Raw genomic sequence first — 18314 nt, 5'->3', positions numbered from 1 at the left:
CGATGCGTAATTACAGTACCTACAGCTCAGATGCGAACATTCTGGCCTGCTTAATTTGTCAGGCTTATAATCAATAACTTATTTACCTGCCCTATACAACCCCATCTGGCAGTGGGTCATCCCAATGATGACCGCGTCAAGTCTGACACACAGGATCAGCAACAATAATCAAAAAATGACGAACACACGAACCTGTCTCTTTTTTTTTTTTTTTTTTTTTTTTTTTTATAAAAATGTGCTATGCTTCTTTGTACACAATGTACCCTCATGTCCTAGTCGAAGATGCATCCCACATCTTTCCTCACAGACCCGTAACCACTGGATCATTTATCCAATGCAACTGGTGGCAGCTTGTGGCCACAATTCAAAAATGTCTGAATTTGAAAATCGTTTTTATATAGGCACATAGCCCTTAAAATTCCAAGCAAGAGCAACATTTTACTTTCTGACCAGAAGCAATATAACAATTGCTAAAAAATAAAACAAATCTTCTCCATAGACATTTCCTCGGGGCACTTGTTTTGCACAGAATAGAACAAGGGAATCTTTCTCGACTTACATTTCTCAGCTGCCCTGTCTTATCAGAGAAGTTAAAAATAGCCCCTCAGCGCGGCCTGAGCCTGGGCTGCCAGCCATCTTTTTTTTGTTTTTCCTACTCCTGGCCCCAAGGCTCTCCAGCTGCAGGCATTACACAGATGCGATGTCAGAGAAGCCTTCTAAGCAGTGCCCTGTTCTGCTCCTCTCATCGGCCCCCACCTACACTGGCTACAAGGTCAGAATCTGTCTCCGATTTCTGTATCACATTCTGCTCTACACGGCCCCCACCTTCTCCTCACTCTGAAGCTGTCAAAGACAAAAAGACTACTCAATTCCATAAAAACTGCAATAATTCGCTCAATTGAAAAATTATTTTTACATACAATTTGCACTCAGGGGGTCATAATCTTACCGACTTGACCCAGCACATTGGCTCACTGGACCATCAAGAACACAAACCTGTATTCATGAACAATTTGCAAATTCGAAATACCCACAATTCTTTTTTCAAGCTAAACTTTTCACTAATTATTTTTCCGTTAACACTTTGTACATTAGGGGTGTCATCAAATCACAGGAGTTGCTCCTTCTCTAGCTGCACCCCTCTCAATTTCCTATTGACAACGTAGTCAAATGTTGGACCATGTAAACACCAGCTATGCGCTGTTCATTTGGTGGGTGGCTCAAGAACCTTTGGGCTACTATGTAATTAATATATGTATTATAACTGGTCTTTTTACTGGGGCCACTCTTGCTGGGTCCTCTGAAAGGACGGGATAAATACCAGCAACGTCAGTATTTCTTTTTCTGTCAGCCTGCGCTCATTTTACCAGCTCAAATTCCTCCTGTAACATCTCATCCTTGGCTTTTCCAGACACCAGTCCACTTCTCTCTGCTTCATGAAACACTTACTCTGTCCTTCTATGTCACTCCTTGCGCCAAAAACTCAATGGCATCCTTCCAAGCTGGTCTACATTTTCTCTTTCATAAGAGTGTTTCGTTGTCCATCTACTTGTCCTGCTTTTACTCGTATACCTTCCTCAACTAACACGTTTTCTCGGGCTTTGTCTGAATCCTCCCTACTTTTCTCTTCTTTTCTGAGCGCTTACTCTGTGCGTCTATGCTATTCTTTACGCCATAATTCAACAGCGTCTTTCTGTGACTGTCTAGCTTTCCTCTTCCACAACTCTTCTTCGACTTTCATGATACATTCGGCATCCCAGGTCCCAGCTACGGGCCATCTCTGACTTTCTGGTAACTCTTTGGTGTAGTCCACCCATAGATCAAGGAATAATATGGCGTCTAAGCCATGCTTGTGATAAATAAAGTGCCCTGGAGTGTCCCTAGGAGGAATAGGAACACCTTCTTCGAGTACCCCTTTTCTAGTTGTGATCTGTCTTAATTTTGAAAAGAGCAGCCTATTGACAACTGATCTGATACTTAATCTTGAACACACTTAATACAAAAAGCACAACAATGAACAATCATTCATACCACAATATGCAGGACATTTTAACACATTAAACATTAAACATTAAATATTTTAACCTTTAAAAATGACCAACAATGATGACAGTCTGCATAACTAATCACCAAGCAGAATTCTTGACAATAACTAGATACTTCGGAATACTTGATATACTGCTAAACAGTACATATACACTGCTAAACAGTGCAGACCGGATTTGTGTACCCAAATCCGTCTTGACCGGCACAACCTATGTGCGCGTCAACACGCCTCCCCGGCGATGGTACTCACCGAGTAGCTCCTTGAAACGGAAGGCCTCAGAGAATGGACTGGACTCGACGACTGCGGACATCGGACCCTCTGGACATCGGGACTTTGAAAACCTGGTTGGCCTCTGTATACCTCGGACGCAGCTCTCTCGCAGGTGGGCTCTGGGTAGACAATCTGCGTTCCTCACCGCCTCGTATGGATGCCTGGTCACAGTCTGTCCCCTTCGGTGGCCTGAGGGAGTTGGCGGGAAAACCCGCGACGTGCACGCTTGAAGTCCATCACGGCTATGGAAGGGGGCAAAACAGGACCTTCATCTCCGGCGTGTGGGGAAAGAGATTAAACTGTTCGGGCGCCATTCTGTGGTAAATAAAATATCACGCTGTCATAATTTTTCAGATATCAATAAGATCATGCATAAAGCAAGAGGCTGAGTCTGTGGTATCAGATTCATAAAGGGCTTTATTCCAATAACTCGAGTCAAAGGGAGAATATCTCCATCACCAAAAAGGATCTGGACGGGGCTGAAAAGTATTCTCAATATTCTCAAAACATTATTCACAGAGTACAGTATATATACATTTCTCAATTGTACGTAAGCAAGAGAGCAAGAGAGAATGAGATAAGAGCATGTGGGCGTGTAAGTAGGCGTGAAGGTGGGCGTCCATGTGGGCGTCCACTTGATGATAATGGGTAAATTGTCATGTGTGGGTGGATACCTGGAGATGATTTCGCAATGTCAGCAGAAATACTTGGCAGAGATGCGCGCGCAGCAGCATGACGTGTGATAGACGTGCAACTAGAGGGTGAAAGGGACTTGACATTTAGCTCTACATGTGGAGACAAAAGTCTGGGGTTATGTCAACCTAATCCCAAATCATATCTAATATCCTATGTTTAAAGAACTGTGTTATCCACAAGGGAAGGGCTCTCGGACAGAATCTATTCTATACTGACTGTGTGTGCGTGTACAAGCGTCTAAGTGTCTATATGAGATGCAAGGGGCAGAAACTTTCCATGGTAACAGGGCTATGAATTACTTGCATGAGGACAGCGAGGCCGGGCCCTTTTGCTCGGTAGCTGGAAGAATGTTTACTTAAACTACTAGACAGGAATGCATCGGCTGAGGAGCAAAGTAGATAATTCGAAGGTGAAATACGGTTTCTTGGCAGGCAGGCAAAACTGGCCGAGGCAGGCACCGTTAGCCGCACAGGGAGTAGGACAAAGTTCATGGATACAGATGCGAGCTCAAGCTGAAGCTGTCAGAGGCAGAGAGCAGGGAAAGGCTTGAGGACAGAATCGGGCCTACTCTGCCTGAACTGCAAAAATGGAGTAACTTAGCCATAAAAAGTCGGTGGCCTTTCATACTTAGGAATCGAATATCCAGCCCATTCATGGCGGATCTGACAGAGGACATGTTAACGGTGGACGCACATGTGTTTGCGTCTTCGAAACTGGAACTGGAGGGAACATACATGTACTTGTAACATGCATATAGAACCGTTGGGGTCCAAGATAGGGGACATAACTGACCAGGAAAATCCACATTTCCACAAAGCTCCCAGCTCCCTCTCTACACAACAAGCTGATTTACCTGTGAACTCGACAACTATTGCTCCATCTGCATTTTCGGAAATGGTTTCTTCTGCATCTTCTAGTAATACCAATGGAATCTCCTTGCATCAAAAGCTAGATGAATTTAAGGAATTGGTTGTCATACTTGTGGGGCGCCTTTTTAAAGAGGATACCCAATGAGTGGCTACCTGCTCCTGCTCATGTAAGGATTCTTCTTCAAGCTTTCCAGGGGGGGTGCTCTTGCATTGGCCCAAGTGATGGTCACACCTAAAGAGCTGAGAGGAGAGAACGGTTGGCTATTCCAGGATATGCCACAACTCTTGCCCATGATTCCAGTAGCTCCCCAACAGTCGATGTCCCACGTGAAGGGACCAATCAGATTAATTCCAACCTTAATCAGGGCGTTGATTCATCCCTACTGCAGCATAGACGTGGGTACTCGTGTCTCCTTTCTGGTACTGTGCAATTAGTCTCATGTGCCAAAGTAAACCCCCATTTGCCACATTTACTAAATGCGGAGACGACTGAGAGTGACCATTCTTTAACCTTGAGAAATGCTTCTGCAATTATACATCACTCTACATTTAAGTCACATGTTAGAGCGAGTGACTCTAAGAGGTTTGTTTACTTGACTTTAGTACCCAAGCTGCATAGAGGAGCTTATGAAGACAATCAGACACCCATCAACAAAGTTATTCATTTGCTCAGAGCAAAACAAATCTGTCTCTCTATAATCTGTTTTGATATTGTAAGCGCTAAACGGTGTTGAAAAGGTCTCACCAATACAGACTACATTGTGCTGGCCCTGAAGAGTGATCACCAAGACATTTCTAAACACCTCCCCCCTTTACTATAGCACAGAAAGCACATTTACACCAACATATATACAGTGGTAACACAAAATGATGCAATAAAAGTTTCTCCATGTAGTTCAACAAGTTGTGCGTAGAACATACAGGTATTACAGGTTATGGGAATTTCATCTCCAGCAATGTAACAATAATACATAAAACATAGTCCTTAAACACGACTAATGAAAAATGAAACGTAATAAGTTACACCTTAATATGCAGGATAAAATTTCACGGTTCACATACCTTACATATACTTGCCAAACTTCACGTAGACCCATCATCTAACTTTACTTCATTTCTTTTAACATCTCGAACCAGAAAAGGTCCCAAATATTTACTTTCCCCTTTGCGAACCCACTCATTCTTGCGTACTACTACCCAATCACCTACTTGGACCCATATCTTCTTCGCACCCTTCCTCAAGTTGTATACTCCTTCCATCTTCTCTTGTCCTATCCCCACTTTTCCTTTCATCTCACTACAATCAAACCAAACCTTGTCTTTTTGCTCAACCACACAGGACATTCCTTATTTTCTGTCTCTCTCCCTTTTAAGGACACAAATGGGGCACACCTGTAGCAGAATGTGGAGTAACTCTATGTGTCCACACCATCCTTCTTAACTCTTGTTTCCAGGGCAACCCATTTGCAAGCGATAGCTGAATGTTATCCATTATTAGACGGTTGACCCTTTCTACTAAGCAATTCACCTGTTGTCTAATGAGAGCTACTTTCTCATGAGTAATTCCAATTCTCTTCAAATAATCCACCATCTCCTTAGAGACAAAGTGTACTCCATTGTCAGACACTATGGACGCCAGTAACCCCTCTTCCAGAAAAACGTTCTCCAAAACCTTTATCACATTTGCAGTGTTCATCTAACCCATTGTCTCCACCACAAACCATTTAGAATGGTAATCCACCAATACAAGAATGTATCTGTCTTTACATCCCAACTTTCCCACAGGTCCAATGAAATCTATAGCTAATCTTTCCCAGGGTCTTGACGGAAACTCAGTGGAAACCAAAGGAGGTTACCTCACTATTTTTGATTTGTCACTATTGGCACAAATATGACAATTCTTCACCAAGACTTCTACGTCACTGTCCATCCAGGGCCACCAAATCAATTCTCTGACCCTACTCTTGGACATACCACGTCCCGGATGCCCCTCGTGAGCCATATTCAGAATACGCTTGCGCACTTCCTTTGGAGGCACCAACTGCCACCTCCTTTTAACTTTCCCTTAACTTATGCTCAGCTCATCTCTTACATTAAAAAACTCCTTTAGCTCATTAGCCTTGCCATCTTCAAGATTCCAACCTTGAACAATTTCCATCTCCACTTTCCCTAGTACAGGATCCAATTTCCTTGCTCTTTCCCATTCCTCACCGCACAAAGCAATTTCACCTGTCACCCTCATCTACAATATCACTACAAATTTCATCACAACTTTCCTTCAACTGCATCCTTGATAAATAATCTGCAATTACGTTCTTCTTACCTTTTACATAATCAACTTCAAAATTTAATTCCATGACAGATAGCAACCACCTTGATATGCGGGGTGTCACACTTCCTTCCAACCCCCTTTCCCCTTCAAATATATATATTGAGGTTTATGATCTGTATGGATTTTGAATGGTAGACCCCCACATATAAAATTTAAAATGATTTATGCCCCAGCAACAGGTCCAAGCTTCCCTCTCAATGACCGAGTGCGACCACTCAGCACCCTGTAGTCTCCTAGATGCAAAGCCTATAATACACTTCTCTCCATCCACAACTTGTGATAGCACCGCTCCAATTCCTACTCCACTGGCATCAGTGGTCAGATAAGTCCTACCAGTGAATTCAAAATGCCCTAATGTGGGTGCCTTGGAAATAGCTTCCTTGATTGACTCAAAGGCTCGCTTGCATTCATCATTCCACATAAACATCATATTTTTTTTCAATACCATTCTCAAAGGCTCCACAATCTCTGCAAAACTTTCCACAGATTTAGCACGGTACTCTGCCAATCATAACAAGCATTTGCAATGCAATAGGTCTCGCATTTACGCGAGTTTGAGCTATTGACATTGCAAATAACAATGCCTTTTATCCTGACTGCAATTACCCTCCCCACGATAGGTGCCCGGCTGGGCCCTATGTGAGTACCCTCCTTCCTTTGTCACCTACACACGGTGCACACCACATTATCTAACAGTCATTCCCAGGTGCCCCTTCATTGTTAGGTCCTGATGAGACCCCACATTGTGAAGTGGATCGAAACGTCGTCGACTAAGTGAAGCAAACCATTTCTCAGCTACTATTATTGTAGTAGTAGGCTGCGAGAACTCATTATGTATTGATTTGATAGTCACTTTTGTAAATTATTGATGAAATCTTGTTTTTATGTCACAATGAGTCACAACCTTGAAATATAGGTTTCACAATCACTTGGGACACCATGCACTGGATTTAAAATAATGTGTTTACATTAAATAAAGCAATGTATTTTCATACCAAATTCATGCTATATGCCTTTTCTCTTTCCGGCATCTCCTTGCCATCAATTATTGTGATTGTGCTAATATGTATTAAATATCATTGACTGATTGTCCACAGGAACTGTTGTTTTCTGTTAAACATCCTTGTTTAACGGCTCAGGCACCATGGTCCCAGCTCTTATAATGATTTCATCCGCACTCACCTCATGTCCTAAATAATCGACTTGCTCCTTCCTCACTTGTCATTTCTCCTTTTTTATAGTCAAACCATGTTTTTCCAATCTCTCCATCACTTCCTCAAACAATCAATCATGGTCACAAGTATCATTCTCCACAATCAAGATGTCATCTTGGAAACACCATACTTTTTCATGTCTCCAAAAATGTTTTCCAATGCCTTTCAAAAACGGCAGAAGCTGACACCAAACCAAAAGGGATCCTCCTATACCTGAATGCACCTAAAGGGGTAGCGAACAAAGTCAAGTGTCTGGATTATTCATGCAGCTTAATCTGATGATACGCAGCTGACAATATCTAGTACACTAAAGATACGTCCTCCTCCCATAGTAGATAACATCTCTGATATATTCAGAAGTGGTTGTCTATCAACCCAAATGTTCTTTTTTAAGTCCCTCAAGTCTATGCAAAGACGGATTTTTCTTCCTTCCTTTGGGGATATCACAATTGGAGCCAACCATTCTGATGAATCAATAGGCTCTATAATTTCTTCTTTCAATAAATTCTCTATTTCTTGACGCAATGGTTCTAACATTAAATTTGGAGCATTTCTTATTTTGTGTACTACTGGCTTTGCATAATTTTTCGAAATTATTTTATGCAAAAACCCTTTTAACAAACCTAACTTAGGGTCAAACACCTTGGGATATTTTCTAATCAATCCAGTACAATCATTTACTTCTTCAACACTCACTTTTTCCATCACCATCACAGTTTCTTTGGCATTGGGATTTATCATAATAATCAAGTCCCTCTGGTGGTGCCACCCTAAAAGATCAGACCCAAAGTCTGTGATCTAGCCTCTTCTCTTGACAGCCTCCCCTTTGAACCTTACTGTCATCCAACACATACCATTTATCTCAATCCTTTCACCTGCATAACCCACTGCTCGAATGTCTGGATTACACAGAGATGGACCATTCCCCATAGGCCAATTCCATACATAAGACCTGTTGGAGACAAGTGTGTACAAACTTCCAGAATCTGCTAACACTTTTATGTCTTTTCCTTCAAAAGAGACATTGCAATGGGGTTTCTCCTATCTATTTGCACTCTCCATTTTCACATTAGAATCCAATGTTGTCAGATTCACATCGTCACCTTTGGAATATTTAGTAATGTCATCAACTGTGAAAACATTTTTTCCACTGGTATAATTGTCTCCCCTGGTGTTGTTGGGAAAGGAGATGGATAAGCCATGCTTTGATTAGACATGGTACCTGTAAGAGAATATATAAAATAAAAATTTTAAACAAGAATCTGAAATATGAAATTACAATAAAGAATCCAAAGTAATAAGCTACCACAGTAAACTATAGAAGTTAATTGCTCCTTTGTAGTGGAGTTTGTGTTCTAGTTGTATAAGCTAGTAGTCCTGCTTCTCTTTCAATTTTTTCTAGTTCCTTGGTTTACTTGGAGAGTTCCAGAATATGCAGAGTCTTGAAGACAAGTAAAAAGTCTTGTAATGTTCTTTCTTTTTCCTTGCTTGTATTTCAAAGCTTCATTTATATTCTTTTCACTTCGTATCGGATCACAAAGAGCATTGTGCTTTTGGTTAAGGTGCTAATTTTCCTTCCTTTTCTTTACTTGTATTCCAGTGTTTTATTTATATTCTTTTTATACTCTTTACTTTTGGTTAACACGGCAATACAAGATTTAGAGCGAGTCATAAAATCGTTAAATAGCTGACGAGGTACTTTCAATAACAATTGAAACGAACACAGCGAGCTTCAGCGAGTGAGGAATTGTAAAGAAACACAATCCCTCGAGGAGGGTGGCATGAGTTGGAGCGCGAGGAATAATGGTTGCTAAGCTACATAATTTTGGGCGTGGGCGTAGCTTCTGTGGTAGACGGCGCACGAGCTTCAACGCACTTTGATCATATCAATCCCTTAGTTGCTTAGCAACTCCTATCGCTGCATACGCCGGCAATTATTAAATCAATCAACTCACGTAAATATCCGATATCACGGGCGAGATATCAGCAGTTATATTATCTTTTCCACATAAATTACCTCTCTCAAGATAAAGTTTGTACTCACAATGATGGTGCCGTTTTAATCTTGAAGTCTTCTCTGAAACAATCACCATAAGTATTCCAGGGGGGGAGATACCGGTACCTGCCCCGCGCGCAGGAACTCCTCGCCATGTAAAGGAGAGCCTTTCACAGGTTTCTTTAAATGTAGTTTTATTCCTTACAGTATCTCCAGCACAGAGCAGCATCCAATAGCCTTTGGTGCTCTCCACCAACTGCCATTTCCTAGAATCCTCATCAAGAGAATTCCACGTACTAGGCAACAATCACCAAGACATTTCAACACACTGCTATTAGACTGAGGTTATCTCCACCGTTAGCACCAAGGAACCAGGTAAATGAGGCCCAGTTCCCAGCTTTCTCAATGTCTACCCCTGCTCTCGAGCCAACTCCTGCTTTCCCTTCGGTCAGAGCTGTTGATTCTACTCTTAATGCAGTTGACTGACCAAGCCAAACGCCCACCTTCCTAGGTTTATGCTCTAGCTGTCCTTTTTTTCTGATCTAGGAGTTTAATGACAAACTGTAAAAAATGGGGCAGTGATATCTTCTTTAAAGCTTAAAATTTGTTCTGATGGGCACCCTAATTAGTTCTGATGGGCACCCATTGGTTATTTCTACTAGCAAGGGAGGCATTAATCCTGTTTTTTCTAAACACAATGATTCTTTCAGTATGATTTTATGGAATCTTGCAGGAATTATGCCGAAGCTGTCGGACCGTGATTGGTTCACCTATATGGGGAGACATGATATATGTCTTTTTCAGGAAATGTGGGCAACAGAGAAATTTTTCTTGATGGTTATGTTACCTATAGTGTTGAGGAAATACCCCTGAGTGGGCCAGGTAGGGCAATCGGGGGGTTGTTGGTCTTGACATAAAGTAACCTAGCTTGCTCTCGTTCACAATTGGATTTTGCCTCATTGCACCTCTTAGGTGTTTCTTTGGAATTCCCCTTAGTCTAAGGTTGATGTTGTTTAATCTATATGCTAGTTATGTATCTCCTGGTAATAACTCAACAAGGATAGCCTTATTAGATAAAATAATTGAGATACTGTTATTAATGATGTGGTAGTGGCCGAGGATTAACACTGGGGAATTTCCTGCCTTACTGGGAACCGTGGCCGAACGCATTCTATAATATTGCTCTCCTATTGGCCTCGCTGGTGGTCGGGCGGGGAGTTAGGGCTTGTAACAGGCATACTCTGCCTGACTGTAAGAGATTGCCTATGTTTAAAAGAGGTAGTTATACAAATGTCATTGATTATCTCCTTTTGGACGTTAGGCTCTGTTCGTTACTAGTTGATATGATAGTAGTGACCCATTTAGATAGTGGACATAAACCTCTTAATATTTCTCTGAAAAGAGATGCTGTGAGAAGGCCTACAAATGCTTGTTATATGACTGCCGTAACCCAACTATAATAACCGTAGAAGGGTATCTTGGCTTTGGGTTGTAGCTAACCCTAATTTGTATGCTGATATATATAGCTGGTTTGTCCATTTTGCATCTGAAATTCTTGCCAGCTCTACTTTACCAGAAACTATCTTAGCTCATCACCAATGTTTTTTTTGTACTTTAAATAATATTTTCTCCAGGGAAGTCGGGACTAAAAAACAGAGGTCCCGAAAAGACCCTAAATGGTTTAATTCTGCTTGTAAATCTGCAAAAGTGACTCTTGGTGTAGCTCTTATAGCAGGGGCACAAGTTAATATCTGTGATGATCGATATAACTTGAATAAAACCCTGAAAAAAGCTAAACAAGATTGGGACGAGCAAATATGGGATGATCTGTTGTTCGCTGCCAAATCGAATGACTGTCGAACATTGTGACACCTAATTTCTCATGGGAGTGCATACGCTAGTAATAGTTTCTCCCACAACATTCAACCAGAGAAGGGGAAACATCACTTTGCTCATCTGTATGCCCCACACAATTCATATTTATCCCCTGATGCAAAAAGTTAATTTCGTCCCTCGCTGATTTCATGTTGTTCCTCTACCCCGCAGAGCAGTGAGTCTTATTTTTTACCCTAGAATGCACTTATGCTGCAGTATGTCAGTCAAAAATGGCTAAGGCCCCCAGTCCCAACCAGATTCCGGGTGACTTGTATAAGACCGAACCTTCGGTATGGGTATCGTAATACATCGGTCAGAAACGAGCGTCGTAGACCCGTACGAGTCGGCTCCGAACAACTCGGTTACTCCCAATGTCATTTGAAACCAGGTCAGAAAGACCGAATGGTTTCCGACTATCGTAATGGGTCGGTCAGAAGGATTCCCAAATCGGTCAGAAAGATGGGTTCCAAATCATATTCGGACAAACCGATGTCATTCGGAGCCTTTCTGACCGACATCGTTAACGCCTCCTATATCTTTTACCTCCAGGTGTAATAACAATTTGCCTTCTGCTATCTGCCCAGTTTTTGCCCAAACTTCTGAAACTGTGCAACATGTTTTCTTTCTTTGCCCTGAGTATCAAAATGCGCATCATTATCAAATATCGGAACCCCAAATTTTAGGGAAGCTCTGAGAGTCTTAAAAGCAGACACTTCTGGCCCTATTGTTTTTACAGTCAGCTGCTTTTTGCACAGTGTCTGGAATAAGAAAGCCAAATATTTAGTTTTATAGGGTGGGTTGGAAGAGTTTTTAATCTGTACAATAGCAAGTTTTTAAGTCGAGTAGGGAGTCCACTTTTAACTTGTTTTTGAACTTCCTTTTACCTGGGCCTGTGACAGTGTAAACCAAGTTTTTTTTTTTTCTTTTGCAAATATCAACTGTATATCTGATTACTAGTACACTCAGGGCCATATTCTCAAGGAGCTATCGCCGAGTTAACGGTACTTTAGCGCATCCAAAGTTGCGATAAATTTACCGTTCCATTAACAAGCCGGTGCAAACAGCCGACAGCACTACTTTTACGGCGTTAGCATCCGCAACAAACATCGCCACGGATGACACCGGCAACTATCGCTAATGAGATGCAGAGTAAGCGTTCCCGAGCAAAAAGCAGCAACAACATCACTCTGCAACATTCTCAACGACCAGCCAGATCTGCGATAAGAACACAAAAAATGCGATAAGGCACGTTAGCACCAGGAAATTAACACCTGCTCTGACCTGGTGCAAAGTCAGACCACAATTGGCAGCAGACAAGGAAGCACAGCCCATAGCCAAACATGAAGAACAACAGATGCCCCGAGCAACTGCCCAAGGAGCACGGACACCCAAGAGGGCCACAACACCCATTGACACCAAACCCAGGCCCGCAACCCCCCCAGGCCCCACCCCGGCTCCCCCAACCCCGGACAAAGAAACTGCACACCAAAACTATGAATCCCAAAACAAAATAATTTGCCTGATGTCGCACAAGCAGGAAAATCAACATACATGCGTGGACTGCGGGCAGTGCTGGGGGTTGATATGCAGCCAGAGGCTCGGAGGTGTATACTAAATGTTTGGGAGCCTACAGATCTCAACACATACACTACACAATGGGCAACGTTAGCATACATGATAGCAAAAAGAAACATCGCACAGCAGTGGGGCGCAAGTCAGCCACCCCAATTGAGGAGGTGGGAGGAGGACTTAGACTGGTGCATGTATAGAGAAAAGTCAGTTTACATGGCCAGAGGGTGCCCTGGGAAATGGAGTAGGGTGTGGGGAGCACGGAATCACTACAGAGGTGACATCTGTCTCCCACCTTGTTGGCAGATCAACACTGAAACTCTTGAAACCCCTTGATTTAATCGATATAACAAATGTTACCTATCTTGAAATGTTTGTGATGGTACTGAGGAATGATGAAGTTGCCTGCTTGTAATCAATTGATGTGATTTTGTCGAAACTGTTTAATAGAAATATATATTTTTTTAAAACATACATGCGTTGCCAGAAAATGGAGAATCAGTCATACAGCAATGCAATCACCAACACAAAACACAATTCAAACAAAAGCCAAAACAACCATTCGGATGAGTCCTAGTGGGTCCTCACTGGACAATCTGTTGGACACAGCCTGGAGACAAAATTCAAGAGAAGAAGGTGTGCCATTGTAGTGTATTTCCCTTATAGGCTCTGCGCAATGGAATAATATACACTATAGTTGTGACATAGGACTGAGGTCAGTATGCCTCTATCGAGTACATACAACTTAATTACTTTGTGTGTCAGATAACCCAGAGGCCACTAGAAACTCCTTGAATAAACAAGAAGGGAGTAGTTTCTGGTTACCGCATAAACATGACAACTTTGTTTCCCATAGAATCGGAACATGTCTCAGAATCGTGGAAACAACAGATAACAGTTTCACTTAGTCAATCGTGCATGCTTAGTTTCTTCAGAGTTACACAGAAATAGATAGACGGGCGTTTCAATAAAAGGATTTATTGAACAGTCTTGTTTCTCGTGTAAGAGATATGAGCTTTTACAATCGCAAGACAGTATGCGAGATGTAATACGTACAGCGTAAGCAGTAAGAAGAAATAATACTGCATTGTCTTCTAGCTATGACATATATTCATATACACATACATAAATAACATGGGCTAAAAAGTGGATACTCGTTTGATGCTTCTAAATAGTTCTACCCCAGTGTCCCTAACCTATGTGTAGTACAAGGTAAGAAGTAGGTGCTGTATTCTATAGTATGGTAAGCAATAGTTTTGCATATGCCAAGAGTCCCTCTAGGTTCTAGTCAGCTCCATACCTTAGAATGAGAGAGGTGGGAATCTCTTTCCAGGTCTCAAACTCTAACACCCTGCGAAGGGAGTCAGAACACTGGAAACTGGATTCTCTGCGAGCAGGGATGACAGCGTCTGGTCAGTGCGTCAGGCGGGGGCTCGAATTCTTCCGAACTTGCCGTGGCGAGCCGTATTGAGCTGTGCAGCCGAGCCGTGGTTTGCCATGGTAAGGGAAGGTATATTTATACCTGGAAGGTGCTTAGGAATGTTAGCATTGACGTAAAGTCGGGCAGAGGAAGACGTCATGAATAAACCCCCAAGGAATAGTAGTTCATGCATAATAGATGAGTTCTTGGAGAAATCAATAATCCTAGCTAGGGAAAGTCACGATAGCTTAAGGGTCTGGTTTCTAAGAACTCATTGTGATGTTGGGATGGACGGATGTAGGTGACCATGCCTGTATTTGGATAGCATGGCTAATGCCTAAATAAGGACTGGGATTCTATGCCTAAATAAGGGCAATGCGAATTGTGCCTATATAAGGAAATGATTTAGGAAAACCTATGTACAGACATCTAAATCGAAACACAGCACCATGCGCCCAAAAAAGGAAAGAGAGAGAGAGAGGAAGGGAGAGGCGAGGAAGAGAGATGCAGTGAGATTGCACAAGCAGCGCAAGGCCTCTCGGGCACCTGGCTACACATGCCAACTTGTGTGTGTGTATCGCCATCGGTACACCATGAGCTCAAGGCCTTGTCTCAATCGCAGCACCAAAGCCACATCACATTCCGAAAACGGAAGTAGTAGTCAGACAAACATTAGGGATGATAGCTCCTTTGTTCCAATGCAGAAGGCGGGAGGACACCTGCACCTCTGACCTTGGTCCTGAACGCGGCTGGAACACCCTGAGAGAGATGCCATGGCAGATGGGGATGACTCCCACACCACGCATTGCGCAAATGAACGCTCCAACTTATCCACACCCCACACACAGAAGCCCCTGCCTGAGGAACTCCCGCATGGGATGCCCTTGACACTCATGGAAACAGCAACCCATTCTCCCCAACGTTGCACAAACATTCGAATCATTGCTCAGAGCTGTGGCATATCCTCCACACAACTGCCGCAGTTCAGAAGAGTGCCGGTTCCACGAGACGCACCAACACAATGGCAGACCATTCCGGCACATGCACAACCCCCGTCACGTGGAACAGTACCGTGCATTTACTGGGCGCACTGCCACTGGCAGTGCTGCAGATCAGTTACCGGTTGAGCTTCCGCCTTGCCTACATCACCTGCGCACAGCCCTGGTTCCACTGCCAAACATGCACATTCGAGTGTCCCATGGATGTCTGCCTATCCAACACAACGGTAGCTGAATTGGACTATGACGTGTGTGTGCCCCCTGTTGGATCACGAACAGGAGTGTAACCGAGACAGCCGTGCATGGGATGCCTTGACATACTGCGTATGTGTGGGCAGTTGTGCATGGGAGATTGCACTGTGTTGCGAATTGGTGAAACGGCGTGGGCTGAGCACACCTGCCCGGACCAGTTAATGGATTGGCTCACCCTGGTGTTCCTTGAACACGACAACGACGTACTATTGGAACACATTGCACATGAAGCTGCGGTGGCATTCATGGACGAGTAACTATGTTCCTTCAGCCACATCGGATTGTCACCCACAGCACAGGTCTAAACACCTTGTTGCATCGTGGGGAATGCTCACATATCCCACCACAACTGAGGACATGTCTGCCTTCGTCAGGACTTTGAATGCATGTGCGTGGAACTACGCTTGTGTACACACACCTGTGGAAGGTGATGCAGGTCCATGGTCGGAGCAACACAGCGTAATTTGGCAACGTTACCAATTCGGACAGACTGCTGTTTGGAGAGTACACACATGGCAATGTAGCACGACATGTGAACTTGTCAGACCCTTTCACCGGATCACTGTCAGCAGAGCAGACAGTCAGCACACTCCGGTGGCAGAGCACTATGCAGACCCCATGGTCAGTGATTCGTGCCCCCTTACACCCGGCAATGGGCAGACGCCAAACAACACATGACTTGTCCAGCTCGGCAAGGTGGGCTGAGACCCTTGCCATCTGTGATGATTGTTGTCCATTTTTGGCACACCATTTTCTGCACCTCGACATGTTCCCATGCTGCTTGTAAGTGTCTTAACCATGTCCCTGCCTGTTGTGGCCGTTGCCTTGTCCGTACTGACACGCACATGCCAATAAAGTCTATGCAACTCCACTGGTGTGTAATTGGGATGAGTGTTGATAAGAGTGTCCACTCGTGTGCCACAATGAGCATCGTCCCTACACAGGGAGGAACTGACTGACGCATGTACAATGGGGGAGGCTCCCTTTTGCATGCTCCACCTCTGTGAGCCAGACATTGTTTTGGGATAGTTTCTGGCCGACCTGTGCACTTACGTGACTTTAGCAATGTGAGTATGGTGTCCAAACTCAGACCATGTGGTGCAATATTATGAATCACAACAGAACGTGTCCACACAGATGTGTGCGGGTAGGTATGCGACGTGAAGTTCGGTTGTCACATGTGATGTAGGACACCACTTCTGGCCTGCTACAGATTTGGTCATTCCTACACACAGCCCTATTCAATACATGGACATGTGCCTACGTTGGGGGGTTGTGAGATTGTTGTTGATGTGCAATGGGGACTCAGCTAGTACTCACCTCACAGTCATCCAATTGGCCATGTGTCTCAGGGATAAACATGCGCATAGATGTCAGTTACTAGGGTGTACCTTTTTGTGCAATCATTGTCCCTACAGCCAGCCATACTTATTCACATTCTGGTGAATGACGGAGCTGGAGCTGTACATGGCCATCCAAGCCCACATTACATGGAAGCCCAGTGGTGGCCCAACCAGAGGCCTTTGGGAATTGAAAAGTGATTTGGAAGAGGGGAGTGCATTCCGCAGCAGGATTGCTGTGTAATTGTCCAGCAGTGAAGATATGGCAGTCCGTGTCAGGGTCTGGGTGAATGTCGCATAGTGTTCCGGGGGTCAGTGGAAGGTGTTGTCCCAGGGCATGATGCATAGGTCAGAACCAGGCAGGGACAGGCCATATGGCGGTGATGGATGCTATTGCCTCCTTCCTCACACAGTAATTACCATCCCCATCTTACTCCCCTGATACGGGTTCTGTGCCCAGTGTGTCCGGTGTGTGTGGCGGGGCAATGGCTGCATTAGTGTGTGCCACTGACACATCAGACTGCGAAGGTGATGGGGCTGCATCACTGTGTGCCACTGACACATCAGGGGTCGGAGCTGTGTGTGTTGATGTTCCTGCTGCAGTCATCTTGGACAGGCTCAGTGGCAGCAATGGCAAGATGATGAACTGCAGAGCATTGAAGTTCCCAGCTAATATTGGCTAGTGTCCAGCCGTGGCAGACACACTTCCAGCCTGCATCTGCTCCATGATCTCCATTGACCTCCGCATCTGTGCCAACTCTGTGCTGTCATCTGACCAGACAGTTCTTTTATCCGATTAATGGCCCCAGTGAGGTCAGCCAAAGTTTGTCGTGGAGCATGGTGCGGACAGGGGGTGTCCGATAGGGACTGTACGTGGTCCCTGACGGGACTCAGACACCCACGTATGGCATCAAGTTTGGCTGCCACAACCTCAAAACCCACCTGCAGCTGATCAGCCAACTCCACCTGGTAACCCAACACTCGCCATTGGAATTCCATGTATTGTTTGGGGGGGGGTCCTGGGAGACAGCCATGGTGGTGTGTGTTTCCTGCTGTGTGGTCTGTGTAGGTGATGGGGTCACCTCGAGTCAGCTGGCCTCCCCTGCTCCTGGGTTTGGGGTGCGGAGGCTGTCCATTATCCCTTGGAGGGTGTCCTGACATATGTGCAGGTTGTCTTCTTCATCATCAATGATGAGAAGTGTTGTGTGCTCTGCACGAGGTGTTGCTTGTCCCTCTGCAATGTAAAGGGGAGATGCAGGTTAACAGAGTTTCACATGTATATTGAAAATTTGCAGATGTTTACATTCAGACTGCATGCCAATGTACATTGTGACTGTTTTGGTGGAGCTGGCTATTTGATTGCAGTCAGTGTGTTTTTCGACTACATGGCGGATGTGTGGTAGTACCCATACATTATCATCACACAGTGTCAGGCA

The sequence above is a fragment of the Triturus cristatus genome, chromosome 1_2 (assembly GCF_964204655.1).
Source record: "Triturus cristatus chromosome 1_2, aTriCri1.1, whole genome shotgun sequence".
In the NCBI taxonomy this organism is placed as follows: domain Eukaryota; kingdom Metazoa; phylum Chordata; class Amphibia; order Caudata; family Salamandridae; genus Triturus; species Triturus cristatus.
This window is presented reverse-complemented; position numbering follows the sequence as displayed.